The 22342-nt window shown below is 61.9% G+C and overlaps 1 long non-coding RNA gene across 1 annotated transcript in view; it reads left to right on the top strand.

Annotated features, from left to right (window-relative positions):
- LOC148134940 (uncharacterized) overlaps nt 1-22342 on the top strand; it is a 103160-nt gene that overhangs the window by 77242 nt on the left and 3576 nt on the right. The window contains exon 2 of the long non-coding RNA XR_015755561.1: nt 21316-21425. This is a non-coding gene — a long non-coding RNA (uncharacterized LOC148134940). The remainder of the gene's footprint in view (nt 1-21315; nt 21426-22342) is intronic.

Raw genomic sequence — 22342 nt, 5'->3', positions numbered from 1 at the left:
TAGAAACTGAGTAAAGCTCCCTCTACCGAGTGAAGTTGAAGATTTTGCCATTTGACTGTTTGTCCCCGGCCGTTAGCTGTGTTTGGGGAGGGGTGAGAGCTATGTTTCTGGAATTATTTGGCTGCGTCTGGCACTACAGTAGCTCCCGAGGGTATACTGTCTCGCTGACTCAGGCTGACCCTGGGATAGAGACGAGCAGCGAAGCAGGGCTGGGGAAAGGGGAAATGGCTGTTGTGTGACTTGGATGACCTGAGGAAGGTTCTCGCTGAGTAAGTTCCTTTTCGACTCCGTTATCACACTCGAAATCAGCAAGACAACATTAGGCACCCTCTGTGGATGCCAGCGATGCAGCCAATACCTCAAAACGCAAGACTGGCTCTGGCGTCCAGGCTTCAACTTTCAATCGGGCCTAGTGCTCCAGGCTGTCGTAACAGCCATTTCCTGGCAGCTGGAGCACCAAGCCTCAAACTAGGCCTCAACTTGGGGTGGCCATAATGTATGAGGCCTTTCTTAGGTTGAGGCTGACAAAGCAGTCCACGATCAGTCCCCGGCAACGAGCTGATCAACAACTGATGGCTTCAAGCCGAAATGTCGGGCTCACGACCAGAGGGGCAAAGCAGTGAGGGTTTCTGGGCAACGTGGATAACTGCTTCCGAGGAATGACCTAACAGGCCAGAGGCTGGGAATCCTGCAGAGAGTAACTCCCCTCCTGACTGTCCCCCCAAAGCCGTGTCCCACCATCGGGTCAGAGGCTGGGAATCCTGCAGCGAGTAACTCCCCTCCTGACTGTCCCCCCAAAGCCCGGTCCCACCATCGACAAGGGACAAGTCAGGAGGGTGAGGGAATACTGCCCACTCGCCCTGGACGGGGGCAGCTCCAACAACACTCGAGAAGCTCAACACAGTCCAGGGACAGAGCAACCCCACCACCCCCCCCCCCACACTCAATCGACACACTGACCCCCACCTTCAACACTCACTCCCTCCACCCCCCCACACTCGATCTACACACTGACCCCCATCTTCAACACTCACTCCCTCCACCCCCCACACTCGATCGACACACTGACCCCCACCTTCAACACTCACTCCCTCCCCCCCCCACACTCGATCGACACACTGACCCCCACCTTCAACACTCACTCCCACCACCCCCCCCACACTCGATGGTCACACTGACCCCCACCTTCAACACTCACTCCCTCCCCCCCCAACACTCGATCGACACACTGACCCCCACCTTCAACACTCACTCCCTCCACCCCCCACACTCGATCCACACACTGCCCCCCACCTTCAACACTCACTCCCTCCAACCCCACACTCGATCGACACACTGACCCCCACCTTCAACACTCACTCCCACCACCCCCCCCACACTCGATCGACACACTGACCCCCACCTTCAACACTCACTCCCTCCCCCCCCACACTCGATCGACACACTGACCCCCACCTTCAACACTCACTCCCTCCACCCACCCACACTCGATCGACACACTGACCCCCACCTTCAACACTCACTCCACTCCCCCCCCCACACTCGATCGACACACTGACCCCCACCTTCAACACTCACTCCCTCCATCCCCCCCCCACACTCGATCGACACACTGACCCCCACCTTCAACACTCACTCCCTCCCCCCCCACACTCGATCGACACACGGACCCCCACCTTCAACACTCACTCCCTCCGCCCCCCACACTCGATCGACACACTGACCCCCACCTTCAACACTCACTCCCTCCGCCCCCCACACTCGATCGACACACTGACCCCCACCTTCAACACTCACTCCACTCCCCCCCCCACACTCGATCGACACACTGACCCCCACCTTCAACACTCACTCCCTCCATCCCCCCCCCACACTCGATCGACACACTGACCCCCACCATCAACACTCGCTCCCACCACCCCCCCACACTCGATCGACACACTGACCCCCACCTTCAACACTCCCTCCCCTCGCCCCCACACTCAATCGACACACTGACCCCCCACCTCCAACACTCACTCCCACCACCCCCCCACACTCGATCGACACACTGACCCCCACCTTCAACACTCACTCCCACCACCCCCCACACTCGATCGACACACTGACCCCCACCTTCAACACTCACTCCCTCCCCCCCCACACTCGATCGACACACTGCCCCCCACCTTCAACACTCACTCCCTCCACACTCCCACACTCGATCGACACACTGACCCCCACCTTCAACACTCACTCCCTCCCCCCCACATTCGATCGACACACTGCCCCCCACCTTCAACACTCACTCCCTCCACCCCCCACACTCGATCGACCCACTGACCCCCACCTTCAACACTCACTCCCTCCACCCCACCACACTCGATCGACACACTGACCCCCACCTTCAACACTCACTCCCTCCACCCCCCCCACACTCGATCGACACACTGACCCCCACCTTCAACACTCACTCCCTCCACCCCCCCCACACTCGATCGACACACTGACCCCCACCTTCAACACTCACTCCCTCCACCGTCCCCACACTCGATCGACACACTGACCCCCACCTTCAACACTCACTCCACCCCCCACACTAACCCCCACCTTCAACACTCACTCCCTCCACCCCCCCATACTCAATCGACACACTGACCCCCACCTTCAACACTCACTCCCTCCACCCCTCACACTCGATCGACACACTGACCCCCACCTTCAACACTCACTCCCTCCCCCCCCACACTCGATCGACACACTGACCCCCACCTTCAACACTCACTCCCTCCACCCCCCCACACTCGATCAACACACTGACCCCCACCTTCAACACTCACTCCCTCCACACTCCCACACTCGATCGACACACTTACCCCCACCTTCAACACTCACTCCCTCCACCCCCCCACACTCGATCGACACACTGACCCCCACCTTCAACACGCACTCCCTCCACCCCCCCCCACACTCGATCGACACACTGACCCCCACCTTCAACACTCACTCCCTCCACCCCCCACACTCGATCGACACACTAACCCCCACCTTCAACACTCACTCCCTCCACCCCCCCCACACTCGATTGAGACACTGACCCCCACCTTCAACACTCACTCCCTCCACCCCCCCACACCCGATCGACACACTGACCCCCACCTCCAACACTCACTCCCTCCACCCCCCCACACTCGATCGACACACTGACCCCCACCTTCAACACGCACTCCCTCCACCCCCCCCACACTCGATCGACACACTAACCCCCACCTTCAACACTCACTCCCTCCACCCCCCCAAACTCGATCGACACACTGACCCCCACCTCCAACACTCACTCCCTCCACCCCCCCACACTCGATCGACACACTGACCCCCACCTTCAACACGCACTCCCTCCACCCCCCCCACACTCGATCGACACACTGACCCCCACCTTCAACACTCACTCCCTCCACCCCCCCACACTCGATCGACACACTGACCCCCACCTTCAACACTCACTCCCTCCCCCCCACACTCGATCGACACACTGACCCCACCTTCAACACTCACTCCCTCCACCCCCCCAAACTCGATCGACACACTGACCCCCACCTCCAACACTCACTCCCTCCACCCCCCCCACACTCCATCGACACACTGACCCCCACCTTCAACACTCACTCACTCCACCCCCCCACACTCGATCGACACACTGACCCCCACCTTCAACACTCACTCCCTCCACCCCCCACACTCGATCGACACACTGACCCCCACCTCCAACACTCACACCCTCCATCCCCCAACACTCGATCGACACTCTGACCCCCACTTTCAACACCCCCTCCCTCCAACCCCCCCACACTCGATCGACACACTGACCCCCACCTTCAACACTCACTCCACCCCCCACACTAACCCCCACCTTCAACACTCACTCCCTCCCCCCCACACTCGATCGACACACTGACCCCCACCTTCAACACTCACTCCCTCCACCCCCCCCACACTCGATCGACACACTGACCCCCACCTTCAACACTCACTCCACCCCCCACACTAACCCCCACCTTCAACACTCACTCCCTCCCCCCCCACACTCGATCGACACACTGACCCCCACCTTCAACACTCACTCCCTCCAACCCCCCACACTCGATCGACACACTGACCCCCACCTCCAACACTCACTCCCTCCACCGCCCCCACACTCGATCGACACACTGACCCCCACCTTCAACACTCACTCCACCCCCCACACTAACCCCCACCTTCAACACTCACTCCCTCCACCCCCCCACACTCGATCGACACACTGACCCCCACCTTCAACACTCACTCCCGCCACCCCCCCCACACTCGATCGACACACTGACCCCCACCTTCAACACTCACTCCCTCCACCCCCCCCACACTCGATCGACACACTGACCCCCACCTTCAACACTCACTCCCTCCACCCCCCCCACACTCGATCGACACACTGACCCCCACCTTCAACACTCACTCACTCCACCGTCCCCACACTCGATCGACACACTGACCCCCACCTTCAACACTCACTCCACCCCCCACACTAACCCCCACCTTCAACACTCACTCCCTCCACCCCCCATACTCAATCGACACACTGACCCCCACCTTCAACACTCACTCCCTCCAACCCCCCCACACTCGATCGACACACTGACCCCCACCTTCAACACTCACTCCCTCCAACCCCCCCACACTCGATCGACACACCGACCCCCACCTTCAACACTTACACCCTCCACCCCCCCACACTCGATCGACACACTGACCCCCACCTTCAACACTCACTCCCTCCACCCCCCACACTCGATCGACCCACTGACCCCCACCTTCAACACTCACTCCCTCCACCCCCCCACACTCGATCGACACACTGACCCCCACCTTCAACACTCACTCCCTCCACCCCCCCCACACTCGATCGACACACTGACCCCCACCTTCAACACTCACTCCCTCCACCCACCCACACTCGATCGACACACTGACCCCCACCTTCAACACTCACACCCTCCACCCCCCCACACTCGATCGACACTCTGACCCCCACTTTCAACACCCCCTCCCTCCACCCCCACACTCGATCGACGCACTGACCCCCACCATCAACACTCACTCCATCCCCCACACTCGATGGACACACTGACCCCCCACCTCCAACACTCACTCCCTCCCCCCACCACACTCGATCAACACACTGACCCCCACCTTCAACATTCACTCCCTCCCCTCCCCCCCCACACTCGATTGACACACTGACACCCACCTTCAACACTCACTCCCTCCACACTCCCCACACTCGATCGACACACTGACCCCCACCTTCAACACTCACTCCCTCCACCCCCACCACACTCGATCGACACACTGACCCCCACCTTCAACACACTCCCTCCACCCCCCCCACACTCGATCGACACACTGACCCCCACCTTCAACACTCACTCCCTCCACCCCCCACACTCGATCGACGCACTGACCCCCACCTTCAACACTCACTCCCTCCACCCCCCCACACTCGATCGACACACTGACCCCCACCTTCAACACTCACTCCCTCCACCCCCCACACTCGATCGACGCACTGACCCCCACCTTCAACACTCACTCCACCCCCCCACTCTCGATCGACACACTGACCCCCACCTTCAACACTCACTCCCTCCACCCCCCCACACTCGATCGACACACTGACCCCCACCTTCAACACTCACTCCCTCCACCCCCCCACACTCGATCGACACACTGACCCCCACCTTCAACACTCACTCCCTCCACCCCCCACACTCGTTCGACACACTGACCCCCACCTTCAACACTCACTCCCTCCACCCCCCCCCACTCGATCGACACACTGACCCCCACCTTCAACACACTCCCTCCACCCCCCCCACACTCGATCGACACACTGACCCCCACCTTCAACACTCACTCCCTCCACCCCCCACACTCGATCGACGCACTGACCCCCACCTTCAACACTCACTCCCTCCACCCCCCCCACACTCGATCAACACACTGACCCACACCTTCAACACTTACACCCTCCACCCCCCCACACTCGATCGACACACTGACCCCCACCTTCATCACTCACTCCCTCCACCCCCCCACACTCGATCGACGCACTGGCCCCCACCTTCAACACTCACTCCCTCCACCCCCCCCACACTCGATCGACACACTGACCCCCACCTTCAACACTCACTCCCTCCACCCCCCCACACTCGATCGACACACTGACCCCCACCTTCAACACTCCCTCCCTCCACCCCCCCCACACTCGATCGACACACTGACACCCACCTTCAACACTCACTCCCTCCACCCCCCCACACTCGATCGACACACTGACCCCCACCTCCAACACTCACTCCCTCCACCCCCCCACACTCGATCGACACACTGACCCCCACCTCCAACACTCACTCCCTCCACCCCCCCACACTCGATCGACACACTGACACCCACCTTCAACACTCACTCCCTCCACCCCCCCCACACTCGATCGACACACTGACCCCCACCTCCAACACTCACTCCCTCCACCCCCCCACACTCGATCGACACACTGACCCCCACCTTCAACACTCACTCCCTCCACCCCCCCACACTCGATCGACACACTGCCCCCACCTTCAACACTCACTCCCTCCACCCCCCCACACTCGATCGACACACTGACCCCCACCTTCAACACTCCCTCCCTCCACCCCCCCCACACTCGATCGACACACTGACACCCACCTTCAACACTCACTCCCTCCACCCCCCACACTCGATCGACGCACTGACCCCCACCTTCAACACTCACTCTCTCCACCCCCCCCACACTCGATCGACACACTGACCCCCACCTTCAACACTCACTCCCTCCACCCCCCCACACTCGATCGACACACTGACCCCCACCTTCAACACTCACTCCCTCCACCCCCCCACACCCGATCGACACACTGACCCCCACCTTCAACACTCACTCCCTCCAACCCCCCACACGCGATCGACACACTGACCCCCACCTTCAACACTCACTCCCTCCACCCCCCCCACACTCGATCGACACACTGACCCCCACCTTCAACACTCACTCCCTCCACCACCCCACACTCGATCGACATACTGACCCCCACCTTCAACACTCACTCCCTCCACCCCCCCCCACACTCGATCGACACACTGACCCCCACCTTCAACACTCCCTCCCTCCACCCCCCCCACACTCGATCGACACACTGACCCCCACCTTCAACACTCACTCCCTCCACCCCCCCACACTCGATCGACACACTGACCCCCACCTCCAACACTCACTCCCTCCACCCCCCCACACTCGATCAACACACTGACCCCCACCTTCAACACTCACTCCCTCCACCCCCCCCACACTCGATCGACACACTGACCCCACCTTCAACACTCACTCCCTCCACCCCCCCCACACTCGATCGACACACTGACCCCCACCTTCAACACTCACTCCCTCCACCCCCCCACACTCGATCGACACACTGACCCCCACCTTCAACACTCACTACCTCCACCCCCCCACACTCGATCGACACACTGACCCCCACCTTCAACACTCACTCCCTCTACACCCCCACACTATTGACACACTGACCCCCACCTTCAACACTCACTCCCTCCACCCCCCCACACTCGATCGACACACTGACCCCCACCTTCAACACTCACTCCCTCTACACCCCCCCCACACTCGATCGACACACTGACCCCCACCTTCAACACTCACTCCCTCTACACCCCCACACTATTGACACACTGACCCCCACCTTCAACACTCACTCCCTCCACCCCCCCCACACTCGATCGACACACTGACCCCCACCTTCAACACTCACTCCCTCCACCCCCACACTCGATGGTCACAACCAGCCAAAGGCCTGTCTCCTTTTAACAATTCAATAGCTCGGGCTCTCTGAGCCTATCAGCAGGCATGGTGCCTCACACAATCAAATATCTTCATGGAACCAACAAGCCTCTTAAATACCCATGGCCAACCCAACACCAACTGGACTCTAACCAACTTCTCTCCACTACATTCCTCCCTTTATGCGTCTCCTCCTACACCCCCCACACGCCCTCCCTATCTCTGTCTCCTCCTCCATCCCCTACACCCCCTCCCTATCTCTGTCCCCTCCTCCAGCCCCTACACCCCCTCCCTATCCCTGTCCCCTCCTCCAGCCCCTACACCCCCTCCCTATCTCTGTCTCCTCCTCCAGCCCCTACACCCCCTCCCTATCTCTGTCCCCTCCTCCAGCCCCTACCCCCCTCCCTATCTCTGTCCCCTCCTCCAGCCCCTACACCCCCTCCCTATCCCTGTCCCCTCCTCCATCCCCTACACCCCCTCCCTATCTCTGTCCCCTCCTCCAGCCCCTACACCCCCTCCCTATCCCTGTCCCCTCCTCCAGCGCCTACACCCCCACCCTATCTCTGTCACCTCCTCCAGCTCCTACACCCCCTCCCTATCTCTGTCACCCCCTCCAGCCCCTACACCTCCTCCCTATTTCTGTCACCTCCTCCAGCCCCTACACCCCCTCCCTATCTCTGTCACCACCTCCAGCCCCTACACCCCCTCCCTATCCCTGTCCCCTCCTCCAGCCCCTACACCCCTCCCTATCTCTGTCACCTCCTCCAGCCCCTACACCCCCTCCCTATCCCTGTCCCCTCCTCCAGCCCCTACACCCCCTCCCTATCCCTGTCACCTCCTCCAGCCCCTACACCCCCTCCCTATCTCTGTCCCCTCCTCCAGCCCCTACACCCCCTCCCTATCCCTGTCCCCTCCTCCAGCCCCTACACCCCCTCCCTATCCCTGTCCCCTCCTCCAGCCCCTACACCCCCTCCCTATCCCTATCACCTCCTCCAGCCCCTACACCCCCTCCCTATCTCTGTCACCTCCTCCAGCCCCTCCACCCCCTCCCTATCTCTGTCCCCTCCTCTGGCCCCTATACCCCCTCCCTATCTCTGTCACCTCCTCCAGCCCCTACACCCCCTCCCTATCCCTGTCCCCTCCTCCAGCCCCTACACCCCCTCCCTATCACCTCCTCCAGCCCCTACACCCCCTCCCTATCTCTGTCACCCCCTCCAGCCCCTACACCCCCTCCCTATCTCTGTCAACCCCTCCAGTCCCTACAGCCCCTCCCTATCTCTGTCACCTCCCGCGGCCCCTTCAGGTAAACGGGGAGCAGAACAGGGAGCCACTCCGTTGGAAGAGAGAGGCAGAGAATGCGGGGTCTCACTCCCATGGGGAGAGGGGAGAATGGGGTCTCGCTCCCACAGGGAGAGGGGAGAATGGGGGACTCGCTCCCACAGGGAGAGAGGAGAGAATGGGGGACTCGCTCCCACAGGGAGAGGGGAGAATGAGGGACTCGCTCCCACAGGGAGAGGGGAGAATGGGGGACTCGCTCCCACAGGGAGAGGGGAGAATGGGGGACTCGCTCCCACAGGGAGAGGGGAGAATGGGGGACTCGCTCCCACAGGGAGAGAGGAGAATGGGGGACTCGCTCCCACAGAGAGAGAGGAGAATGGGGGACTCGCTCCCACAGGGAGAGGGGAGAATGGGGGGCTCGCTCCCACAGAGAGAGAGGAGAATGGGGGACTCACTCCCACAGGGAGAGGGGAGAATGGGGTCTCATTCCCACAGGGAGAGGGGAGAATGGGGGACTCACTCCCACAGGGAGAGGGGAGAATGGGGGACTCGCTCCCACAGGGAGAGGGGAGAATGGGGGACTCACTCCCACAGGGAGAGGGGAGAATGGGGGACTCGCTCCCACAGAGAGAGAGGAGAATGGGGTCTCACTCCCACAGAGAGAGGAGAGAATGGGGTCTCACTCCCACAGAGAGAGGGGAGAATGGGGGACTCGCTCCCACAGAGAGAGGGGGGAATGGGGGACTCGCTCCCACAGGGAGAGGAGAGAATGGGGACTCGCTCCCACAGGGAGAGGGGAGAATGGGGCACTCGCTCCCACAGAGAGAGGGGGGAATAGGGGACTCACTCCCACAGGGAGAGGGGAGAATGGGGCACTCGCTCCCACAGGGAGAGGGGAGAATGGGGCACTCGCTCCCACAGAGAGAGAGGAGAATGGGGGACTCACTCCCACAGGGAGAGGGGAGAATGGGGCACTCGCTCCCACAGAGAGAGGGGGGAATGGGGGACTCACTCCCACAGGGAGAGGGGGGAATGGGGGACTCTCCCACAGGGAGAGGGGAGAATGGGGGACTCGCTCCCACAGGGAGAGGGGAGAATGGGGGACTCGCTCCCACAGGGAGAGGGGAGAATGGGGGACTCGCTCCCACAGGGAGAGGGGGGAATGGGGGACTCGCTCCCATGGGGAGAGGGGGGAATGGGGGACTCGCTCCCACAGGGAGAGGGGAGAATGGGGCACTCGCTTCCACAGGGAGAGGGGAGAATGGGGGACTCACTCCCACAGGGAGAGGGGAGAATGGGGGACTCTCCCACAGAGAGAGGGGAGAATGGGGGACTCGCTCCCACAGGGAGAGGGGAGAATGGGGGACTCGCTCCCACAGGGAGAGGGGAGAATGGGGGACTCTCTCCCACAGGGAGAAGGGGGAATGGGGGACTCGCTCCCACAGGGAGAGAGGAGAATGGGGGACTCGCTCCGACAGAGAGAGGGGTGGAATGGGGGTCTCGCTCCCACAGGGAGAGGGGAGAATGGGGGACTCACTCCCACAGGGAGAGGGGAGAATGGGGGACTCTCCCACAGAGAGAGGGGAGAATGGGGGACTCGCTCCCACAGGGAGAGGGGAGAATGGGGGACTCGCTCCCACAGGGAGAGGGGTGGAATGGGGGTCTCGCTCCCATGGGGAGAGGGGAGAATGGGGGACTCGTTCCGACAGAGAGAGGGGAGAATGGGGGACTCACTCCCACAGAGAGAGAGGAGAATGGGGCACTCGCTCCCACAGGGAGAGGGGAGAATGGGGGACTCGCTCCCACAGAGAGAGAGAGGAGAATGGGGGACTCACTCCCACAGGGAGAGGGGAGAATGGGGGACTCGCTCCCACAGGGAGAGGGGAGAATGGGGTCTCACTCCCACAGAGAGAGAGGGGAGAATGGGGGACTCGCCCCCACAGAGAGAGGGGGGAATGGGGGACTCACTCCCACAGAGAGAGGGGGGAATGGGGTACTCACTCCCACAGAGAGAGGGGGGAATGGGGGACTCACTCCCATGGGGAGAGAGGAGAATGGGGCACTCGCACCCACAGGGAGAGGGGAGAATGGGGGACTCGCTCCCACAAGGAGAGGGGAGAATGGGGGACTCACTCCCACAGGGAGAGGGGAGAATGGGGGACTCACTTCCACAGGGAGAGAGGGGAATGGGGGACTCGCTCCCACAGAGAGAGAGGAGAATGGGGGACTCGCTCCCACAGGGAGAGAGGAGAATGGGGGACTCGCTCCCACAGGGAGAGAGGGGAATGGGGGACTCGCTCCCACAGAGAGAGGAGAATGGTGGACTCACTTCCACAGGGAGAGAGGAGAATGGGGGTCTCGCTCCCACAGAGAGAGGGGAATGGGGGACTCGCTCCCACAGGGAGAGGGGAGAATGGGGGACTCGCTCCCACAGAGAGAGGAGAATGGGGGACTCACTCCCACAGGGAGAGGGGAGAATGGGGGACTCGCTCCCACAGGGAGAGGGGAGAATGGGGGACTCGCTCCCACAGGGAGAGGGGAGAATGGGGGACTCACTCCCATGGGGAGAGGGGAGAAAGGGGGACTTGATCCCACTGGGAGAGGGGAGAATGGGGGACTCACTTCCACAGGGAGAGAGGGGAATGGGGGACTCGCTCCCACAGAGAGAGAGGAGAATGGGGGACTCGCTCCCACAGGGAGAGGGGAGAATGAGGGACTCGCTCCCACAGGGAGAGGGGAGAATGGGGGACTCGCTCCCACAGGGAGAGGGGAGAATGGGGGACTCGCTCCCACAGGGAGAGGGGAGAATGGGGGACTCGCTCCCACAGGGAGAGAGGAGAATGGGGGACTCGCTCCCACAGAGAGAGAGGAGAATGGGGGACTCGCTCCTACAGGGAGAGGGGAGAATGGGGGGCTCGCTCCCACAGAGAGAGAGGAGAATGGGGGACTCACTCCCACAGGGAGAGGGGAGAATGGGGGACTCGCTCCCACAGGGAGAGGGGAGAATGGGGGACTCGCTCCCACAGGGAGAGAGGAGAATGGGGGACTCGCTCCCACAGGGAGAGGGGAGAATGGGGGACTCACTCCCACAGGGAGAGGGGAGAATGGGGGACTCGCTCCCACAGAGAGAGAGGAGAATGGGGTCTCACTCCCACAGAGAGAGGAGAGAATGGGGTCTCACTCCCACAGAGAGAGGGGAGAATGGGGGACTCGCTCCCACAGAGAGAGGGGGGAATGGGGGACTCGCTCCCACAGGGAGAGGAGAGAATGGGGACTCGCTCCCACAGGGAGAGGGGAGAATGGGGCACTCGCTCCCACAGAGAGAGGGGGGAATAGGGGACTCACTCCCACAGGGAGAGGGGAGAATGGGGCACTCGCTCCCACAGGGAGAGGGGAGAATGGGGCACTCGCTCCCACAGAGAGAGAGGAGAATGGGGGACTCACTCCCACAGGGAGAGGGGAGAATGGGGCACTCGCTCCCACAGAGAGAGGGGGGAATGGGGGACTCACTCCCACAGGGAGAGGGGGGAATGGGGGACTCTCCCACAGGGAGAGGGGAGAATGGGGGACTCGCTCCCACAGGGAGAGGGGAGAATGGGGGACTCGCTCCCACAGGGAGAGGGGAGAATGGGGGATTCGCTCCCACAGGGAGAGGGGGGAATGGGGGACTCGCTCCCATGGGGAGAGGGGGGAATGGGGGACTCGCTCCCACAGGGAGAGGGGAGAATGGGGCACTCGCTTCCACAGGGAGAGGGGAGAATGGGGGACTCACTCCCACAGGGAGAGGAGAGAATGGGGGACTCTCCCACAGAGAGAGGGGAGAATGGGGGACTCGCTCCCACAGGGAGAGGGGAGAATGGGGGACTCGCTCCCACAGGGAGAGGGGAGAATGGGGGACTCTCTCCCACAGGGAGAAGGGGGAATGGGGGACTCGCTCCCACAGGGAGAGAGGAGAATGGGGGACTCGCTCCGACAGAGAGAGGGGTGGAATGGGGGTCTCGCTCCCACAGGGAGAGGGGAGAATGGGGGACTCACTCCCACAGGGAGAGGGGAGAATGGGGGACTCTCCCACAGAGAGAGGGGAGAATGGGGGACTCGCTCCCACAGGGAGAGGGGAGAATGGGGGACTCGCTCCCACAGGGAGAGGGGTGGAATGGGGGTCTCGCTCCCATGGGGAGAGGGGAGAATGGGGGACTCGTTCCGACAGAGAGAGGGGAGAATGGGGGACTCACTCCCACAGAGAGAGAGGAGAATGGGGCACTCGCTCCCACAGGGAGAGGGGAGAATGGGGGACTCGCTCCCACAGAGAGAGAGAGGAGAATGGGGGACTCACTCCCACAGGGAGAGGGGAGAATGGGGGACTCGCTCCCACAGGGAGAGGGGAGAATGGGGTCTCACTCCCACAGAGAGAGAGGGGAGAATGGGGGACTCGCTCCCACAGAGAGAGGGGGGAATGGGGGACTCACTCCCACAGAGAGAGGGGGGAATGGGGGACTCACTCCCACAGAGAGAGGGGGGAATGGGGGACTCACTCCCATGGGGAGAGAGGAGAATGGGGCACTCGCACCCACAGGGAGAGGGGAGAATGGGGGACTCGCTCCCACAAGGAGAGGGGAGAATGGGGGACTCACTCCCACAGGGAGAGGGGAGAATGGGGGACTCACTTCCACAGGGAGAGAGGGGAATGGGGGACTCGCTCCCACAGAGAGAGAGGAGAATGGGGGACTCGCTCCCACAGGGAGAGAGGAGAATGGGGGACTCGCTCCCACAGGGAGAGAGGGGAATGGGGGACTCGCTCCCACAGAGAGAGGAGAATGGTGGACTCACTTCCACAGGGAGAGAGGAGAATGGGGGTCTCGCTCCCACAGAGAGAGGGGAATGGGGGACTCGCTCCCACAGGGAGAGGGGAGAATGGGGGACTCGCTCCCACAGAGAGAGGAGAATGGGGGACTCACTCCCACAGGGAGAGGGGAGAATGGGGGACTCGCTCCCACAGGGAGAGGGGAGAATGGGGGACTCGCTCCCACAGGGAGAGGGGAGAATGGGGGACTCACTCCCATGGGGAGAGGGGAGAAAGGGGGACTTGATCCCACTGGGAGAGGGGAGAATGGGGGACTCACTTCCACAGGGAGAGAGGGGAATGGGGGACTCGCTCCCACAGAGAGAGAGGAGAATGGGGGACTCGCTCCCACAGGGAGAGAGGAGAATGGGGGACTCGCTCCCACAGGGAGAGAGGGGAATGGGGGACTCGCTCCCACAGGGAGAGAGGAGAATGGGGGACTCGCTCCCACAGAGAGAGGGGAATGGGGGACTCACTCCCACAGGGAGAGGGGAGAATGGGGGACTCGCTCCCACAGAGAGAGGAGAATGGGGGACTCACTCCCACAGGGAGAGGGGAGAATGGGGGACTCGCTCCCACAGGGAGAGGGGAGAATGGGGGACTCGCTCCCACAGGGAGAGGGGAGAATGGGGGACTCACTCCCATGGGGAGAGGGGAGAATGGGGGACTCGCTCCCATGGGGAGAGGGGAGAATGGGGGACTCGCTCCCACAGGGAGAGGGGAGAATGGGGGACTCACTCCCATGGGGAGAGGGGAGAAAGGGGGACTTGATCCCACTGGGAGAGGGGAGAATGGGGAATTCGTTCCCACAGAGAGAGAGGAGAAAGGGGTCTCGCTCCCACAGAGAGAGAGGAGAATGGGGGACTCGCTCCCACAGTGAGAGGGGAGAATGGGGGACTCGCTCCCACAGGGAGAGACGAGAATGGGGCACTCGCTCCCACAGAGAGAGAGGAGAATGGGGGACTCACTCCCACAGGGAGAGGGGAGAATGGGGCACTCGCTCCCACAGAGAGAGGGGGGAATGGGGGACTCACTCCCACAGGGAGGGGGGGGAATGGGGGACTCTCCCACAGGGAGAGGGGAGAATGGGGGACTCGCTCCCACAGGGAGAGAGGAGAATGGGGGACTCGCTCCCACAGGGAGAGGGGAGAATGGGGGACTCGCTCCCACAGGGAGAGGGGGGAATGGGGGACTCGCTCCCATGGGGAGAGGGGGGAATGGGGGACTCGCTCCCACAGGGAGAGGGGAGAATGGGGCACTCGCTTCCACAGGGAGAGGGGAGAATGGGGGACTCACTCCCACAGGGAGAGGGGAGAATGGGGGACTCTCCCACAGAGAGAGGGGAGAATGGGGGACTCGCTCCCACAGGGAGAGGGGAGAATGGGGGACTCGCTCCCACAGGGAGAGGGGAGAATGGGGGACTCTCTCCCACAGGGAGAAGGGAGAATGGGGGACTCGCTCCCACAGGGAGAGAGGAGAATGGGGGACTCGCTCCGACAGAGAGAGGGGTGGAATGGGGGTCTCGCTCCCATGGGGAGAGGGGAGAATGGGGGACTCGCTCCCACAGAGAGAGTGGTGGAATGGGGGTCTCGCTCCCGCAGGGAGAGGGGAGAATGGGGGACTCACTCCCACAGGGAGAGGGGAGAATGGGGGACTCTCCCACAGAGAGAGGGGAGAATGGGGGACTCGCTCCCACAGGGAGAGGGGAGAATGGGGGACTCGCTCCCACAGGGAGAGGGGTGGAATGGGGGTCTCGCTCCCACAGAGAGAGAGGAGAATGGGGCACTCGCTCCCACAGGGAGAGGGGAGAATGGGGGACTCACTCCCACAGAGAGAGAGGAGAATGGGGCACTCGCTCCCACAGGGAGAGGGGAGAATGGGGGACTCGCTCCCACAGAGAGAGAGAGGAGAATGGGGGACTCACTCCCACAGGGAGAGGGGAGAATGGGGGACTCGCTCCCACAGGGAGAGGGGAGAATGGGGTCTCACTCCCACAGAGAGAGAGGGGAGAATGGGGGACTTGCTCCCACAGAGAGAGGGGGGAATGGGGGACTCACTCCCACAGAGAGAGGGGGGAATGGGGGACTCACTCTCATGGGGAGAGAGGAGAATGGGGCACTCGCACCCACAGGGAGAGGGGAGAATGTGGGACTCGCTCCCACAGGGAGAGGGGAGAATGGGGAACGCGCTCCCACAGGGAGAGGGGGGAATAGGGGACTCGCTCCCACAGGGAGAGGGGAGAATGGGGTCTCACTCCCACAGAGAGAGAGGGGAGAATGGGGGACTCGCTCCCACAGAGAGAGGGGGGAATGGGGGATTCACTCCCACAGAGAGAGGGGGGAATGGGGGACTCACTCCCATGGGGAGAGAGGAGAATGGGGCACTCGCACCCACAGGGAGAGGGGAGAATGGGGGACTCGCTCCCACAAGGAGAGGGGAGAATGGGGGACTCACTCCCACAGGGAGAGGGGAGAATGGGGGACTCACTTCCACAGGGAGAGAGGGGAATGGGGGACTCGCTCCCACAGAGAGAGAGGAGAATGGGGGACTCGCTCCCACAGGGAGAGAGGAGAATGGGGGACTCGCTCCCACAGGGAGAGAGGGGAATGGGGGACTCGCTCCCACAGAGAGAGGAGAATGGGGGACTCACTTCCACAGGGAGAGAGGAGAATGGGGGACTCACTCCCACAGGGAGAGAGGGGAATGGGGGACTCGCTCCCACAGGGAGAGAGGAGAATGGGGGACTCGCTCCCACAGAGAGAGGGGAATGGGGGACTCGCTCCCACAGGGAGAGGGGAGAATGGGGGACTCGCTCCCACAGAGAGAGGAGAATGGGGGACTCACTCCCACAGGGAGAGGGGAGAATGGGGGACTCGCTCCCTCAGGGAGAGGGGAGAATGGGGGACTCGCTCCCACAGGGAGAGGGGAGAATGGGGGACTCACTCCCATGGGGAGAGGGGAGAATGGGGGACTCGCTCCCATGGGGAGAGGGGAGAATGGGGGACTCGCTCCCACAGGGAGAGGGGAGAATGGGGGACTCACTCCCATGGGGAGAGGGGAGAAAGGGGGACTTGATCCCACTGGGAGAGGGGAGAATGGGGAATTCGTTCCCACAGAGAGAGAGGAGAAAGGGGTCTCGCTCCCACAGAGAGAGAGGAGAATGGGGGACTCGCTCCCACAGGGAGAGGGGAGAATGGGGGACTCGCTCCCACAGGGAGAGAGGAGAATGGGGGACTCACTCCCACAGGGAGAGGGGAGAATGGGGGACTCGCTCCCACAGGGAGAGAGGAGAATGGGGGACTCGCTCCCACAGAGAGAGAGAGGAGAATGGGGGACTCACTCCCACAGGGAGAGGGGAGAATGGGGGACTCGCTCCCACAGGGAGAGGGGAGAATGGGGTCTCACTCCCACAGAGAGAGAGGGGAGAATGGGGGACTTGCTCCCACAGAGAGAGGGGGGAATGGGGGACTCACTCCCACAGAGAGAGGGGGGAATGGGGGACTCACTCCCATGGGGAGAGAGGAGAATGGGGCACTCGCACCCACAGGGAGAGGGGAGAATGTGGGACTCGCTCCCACAGGGAGAGGGGAGAATGGGGAACGCGCTCCCACAGGGAGAGGGGGGAATAGGGGACTCGCTCCCACAGGGAGAGGGGAGAATGGGGTCTCACTCCCACAGAGAGAGAGGGGAGAATGGGGGACTCGCTCCCACAGAGAGAGGGGGGAATGGGGGATTCACTCCCACAGAGAGAGGGGGGAATGGGGGACTCACTCCCATGGGGAGAGAGGAGAATGGGGCACTCGCACCCACAGGGAGAGGGGAGAATGGGGGACTCGCTCCCACAAGGAGAGGGGAGAATGGGGGACTCACTCCCACAGGGAGAGGGGAGAATGGGGGACTCACTTCCACAGGGAGAGAGGGGAATGGGGGACTCGCTCCCACAGAGAGAGAGGAGAATGGGGGACTCGCTCCCACAGGGAGAGAGGAGAATGGGGGACTCGCTCCCACAGGGAGAGAGGGGAATGGGGGACTCGCTCCCACAGAGAGAGGAGAATGGGGGACTCACTTCCACAGGGAGAGAGGAGAATGGGGGACTCACTCCCACAGGGAGAGAGGGGAATGGGGGACTCGCTCCCACAGGGAGAGAGGAGAATGGGGGACTCGCTCCCACAGAGAGAGGGGAATGGGGGACTCGCTCCCACAGGGAGAGGGGAGAATGGGGGACTTGCTCCCACAGAGAGAGGAGAATGGGGGACTCACTCCCACAGGGAGAGGGGAGAATGGGGGACTCGCTCCCTCAGGGAGAGGGGAGAATGGGGGACTCGCTCCCACAGGGAGAGGGGAGAATGGGGGACTCACTCCCATGGGGAGAGGGGAGAATGGGGGACTCGCTCCCATGGGGAGAGGGGAGAATGGGGGACTCGCTCCCACAGGGAGAGGGGAGAATGGGGGACTCACTCCCATGGGGAGAGGGGAGAAAGGGGGACTTGATCCCACTGGGAGAGGGGAGAATGGGGAATTCGTTCCCACAGAGAGAGAGGAGAAAGGGGTCTCGCTCCCACAGAGAGAGAGGAGAATGGGGGACTCGCTCCCACAGGGAGAGGGGAGAATGGGGGACTCGCTCCCACAGGGAGAGAGGAGAATGGGGGACTCACTCCCACAGGGAGAGGGGAGAATGGGGGACTCGCTCCCACAGGGAGAGAGGGGAATGGGGGACTCGCTCCCACAGAGAGAGGAGAATGGGGGACTCACTTCCACAGGGAGAGAGGAGAATGGGGGACTCACTCCCACAGGGAGAGAGGGGAATGGGGGACTCGCTCCCACAGGGAGAGGGGAGAATGGGGGACTCGCTCCCACAGAGAGAGGAGAATGGGGGACTCACTCCCACAGGGAGAGGGGAGAATGGGGGACTCGCTCCCACAGGGAGAGTGGAGAATGGGGGACTCGCTCCCACAGGGAGAGGGGAGAATGGGGGACTCACTCCCATGGGGAGAGGGGAGAAAGGGGGACTTGATCCCACTGGGAGAGGGGAGAATGGGGGACTCACTTCCACAGGGAGAGAGGGGAATGGGGGACTCGCTCCCACAGAGAGAGAGGAGAATGGGGGACTCGCTCCCACAGGGAGAGAGGAGAATGGGGGACTCGCTCCCACAGGGAGAGAGGGGAATGGGGGACTCGCTCCCACAGAGAGAGGAGAATGGGGGACTCACTTCCACAGGGAGAGAGGAGAATGGGGGACTCGCTCCCACAGGGAGAGAGGAGAATGGGGGACTCGCTCCCACAGAGAGAGGGGAATGGGGGACTCGCTCCCACAGGGAGAGGGGAGAATGGGGGACTCGCTCCCACAGAGAGAGGAGAATGGGGGACTCACTCCCACAGGGAGAGGGGAGAATGGGGGACTCGCTCCCACAGGGAGAGGGGAGAATGGGGGACTCGCTCCCACAGGGAGAGGGGAGAATGGGGGACTCACTCCCATGGGGAGAGGGGAGAATGGGGGACTCGCTCCCATGGGGAGAGGGGAGAATGGGGGACTCGCTCCCACAGGGAGAGGGGAGAATGGGGGACTCACTCCCATGGGGAGAGGAGAGAAAGGGGGACTTGATCCCACTGGGAGAGGGGAGAATGGGGAATTCGTTCCCACAGAGAGAGAGGAGAAAGGGGTCTCGCTCCCACAGAGAGAGAGGAGAATGGGGGACTCGCTCCCACAGGGAGAGGGGAGAATGGGGGACTCGCTCCCACAGGGAGAGAGGAGAATGGGGGACTCGCTCCCACAGGGAGAGAGGAGAATGGGGGACTCACTCCCACAGGGAGAGGGGAGAATGGGGGACTCGCTCCCACAGGGAGAGAGGGGAATGGGGGACTCGCTCCCACAGAGAGAGGAGAATGGGGGACTCACTTCCACAGGGAGAGAGGAGAATGGGGGACTCACTCCCACAGGGAGAGAGGGGAATGGGGGACTCGCTCCCACAGGGAGAGAGGAGAATGGGGGACTCGCTCCCACAGAGAGAGGGGAATGGGGGACTCGCTCCCACAGGGAGAGGGGAGAATGGGGGACTCGCTCCCACAGGGAGAGGGGAGAATGGGGGACTCACTCCCATGGGGAGAGGGGAGAAAGGGGGACTTGATCCCACTGGGAGAGGGGTGAATGGGGAATTCGTTCCCACAGAGAGAGAGGAGAAAGGGGTCTCGCTCCCACAGAGAGAGAGGAGAATGGGGGACTCGCTCCCACAGGGAGAGGGGAGAATGGGGGACTCGCTCCCACAGGGAGAGAGGAGAATGGGGGACTCGCTCCCACAGGGAGAGAGGAGAATGGGGGACTCACTCCCACAGGGAGAGGGGAGAATGGGGGACTCGCTCCCACAGGGAGAGAGGGGAATGGGGGACTCGCTCCCACAGAGAGAGGAGAATGGGGGACTCACTTCCACAGGGAGAGAGGAGAATGGGGGACTCACTCCCACAGGGAGAGAGGGGAATGGGGGACTCGCTCCCACAGGGAGAGAGGAGAATGGGGGACTCGCTCCCACAGAGAGAGGGGAATGGGGGACTCGCTCCCACAGGGAGAGGGGAGAATGGGGGACTCGCTCCCACAGAGAGAGGAGAATGGGGGACTCACTCCCACAGGGAGAGGGGAGAATGGGGGACTCGCTCCCACAGGGAGAGGGGAGAATGGGGGACTCGCTCCCACAGGGAGAGGGGAGAATGGGGGACTCACTCCCATGGGGAGAGGGGAGAAAGGGGGACTTGATCCCACTGGGAGAGGGGTGAATGGGGAATTCGTTCCCACAGAGAGAGAGGAGAAAGGGGTCTCGCTCCCACAGAGAGAGAGGAGAATGGGGGACTCGCTCCCACAGGGAGAGGGGAGAATGGGGGACTCGCTCCCACAGGGAGAGGGGAGAATGGGGGACTCGCTCCCACAGGGAGAGAGGAGAATGGGGGACTCGCTCCCACAGGGAGAGAGGAGAATGGGGGACTCACTCCCACAGGGAGAGGGGAGAATGGGGTCTCACTCCCACAGGGAGAGGGGAGAATGGGGGACTCGTTCCCACAGAGAGAGGCTCAGGGTGTGTATATGGTGGGTGGAGAGGGGTGATATTAAGAGGAGGGTGAGAGGGAAGGCAGGATCCGCGGATGAGCAGGAGATGGAGATAGTGGGGAACGCGAGGAGCCTGGTTGTGTGCAGGAATACTCGGAGCTAGTCTCGGGGCTGAATGGCCTGGGAGTTGGGGTATTGAGGCTCTCATTGGGCTGTGCTGGGGGATATCAGCGTATTGGGAAAGTGCCAGAAACATCTGTGTGTCTCTTTCAGAAGCCTCACTGTCATTTCCGGATTCCGAGATTTCTCATCGGGATGATCCTGGTGCTGGGTCTGTTATGTTACTGGTATTTTACGAAGGATGTCCTTGTCTACTGACTGAGGTACTCTGTCCATCAGCACTCGCTCTCTGTCTCCTCACTGCGCCGTCTGCTCTGCCAAACACATCGGAAAGCTCACTCTGTTCTTTGCAATGGGATGTCTGACTCCCTGTGGTCTGTCAGTCAGAAAGGAAAGCTCCTTCTACACAGTCCCCTCATCAAACACTCCCAGAGACAGAGACAGCACGGGATTAGATACAGAGTAAAGCTCTCTCTACACTGTCCCCCATCAAACACTCCCAGGACAGGGACAGCACGGGGTTAGATACAGAGTAAAGCTCTCTCTACACTGTCCCCCATCAAATACTCCCAGAGACAGAGACAGCACGGGGTTAGATACAGAGTAAAGCTCTCTCTACACTGTCCCCCCATCAAACACTCCCAGGACAGGGACAGCACGGGGTTAGATACAGAGTAAAGCTCTCTCTACACTGTCCCCCCATCAAACACTCCCAGGACAGGGACAGCACGGGGTTAGATACAGAGTAAAGCTCTCTCTACACTGTCCCCCCATCAAACACTCCCAGGACAGGGACAGCACGGGGTTAGATACAGAGTAAAGCTCTCTCTACACTGTCCCCATCAAACACTCCCAGGACAGGGACAGCACGGGGTTAGATACAGAGTAAAGCTCTCTCTACACTGTCCCCATCAAACACTCCCAGGACAGGGACAGCACAGTGTTAGATACAGAGTAAAGCTCTCTCTACACTGTCCCCCATCAAACACTGTCAGGGACAGGACAGCACGGGGTTACAGACAGAGTAAAGCTCCCTCTACTCGGTCCCCCCATCAAACACTCCCAGGGACAGGGACAGCACGAGGTTAGATACAGAGTAAAGCTCCCTCTACACTGTCCCCATCAAACACTCCCAGGACAGGGACAGCACGGGGTTAGATACAGAGTAAAGCTCCCTCTA

The sequence above is a fragment of the Chiloscyllium plagiosum genome, unplaced genomic scaffold (assembly GCF_037043375.1).
Source record: "Chiloscyllium plagiosum isolate Xiang-an unplaced genomic scaffold, Cpla_swu_hap1 HiC_scaffold_51, whole genome shotgun sequence".
NCBI lineage: Eukaryota > Metazoa > Chordata > Chondrichthyes > Orectolobiformes > Hemiscylliidae > Chiloscyllium > Chiloscyllium plagiosum.
The sequence above is the reverse complement of the archived record's forward strand: the minus strand, read 5'-3'. Positions and strand labels throughout refer to the sequence as shown.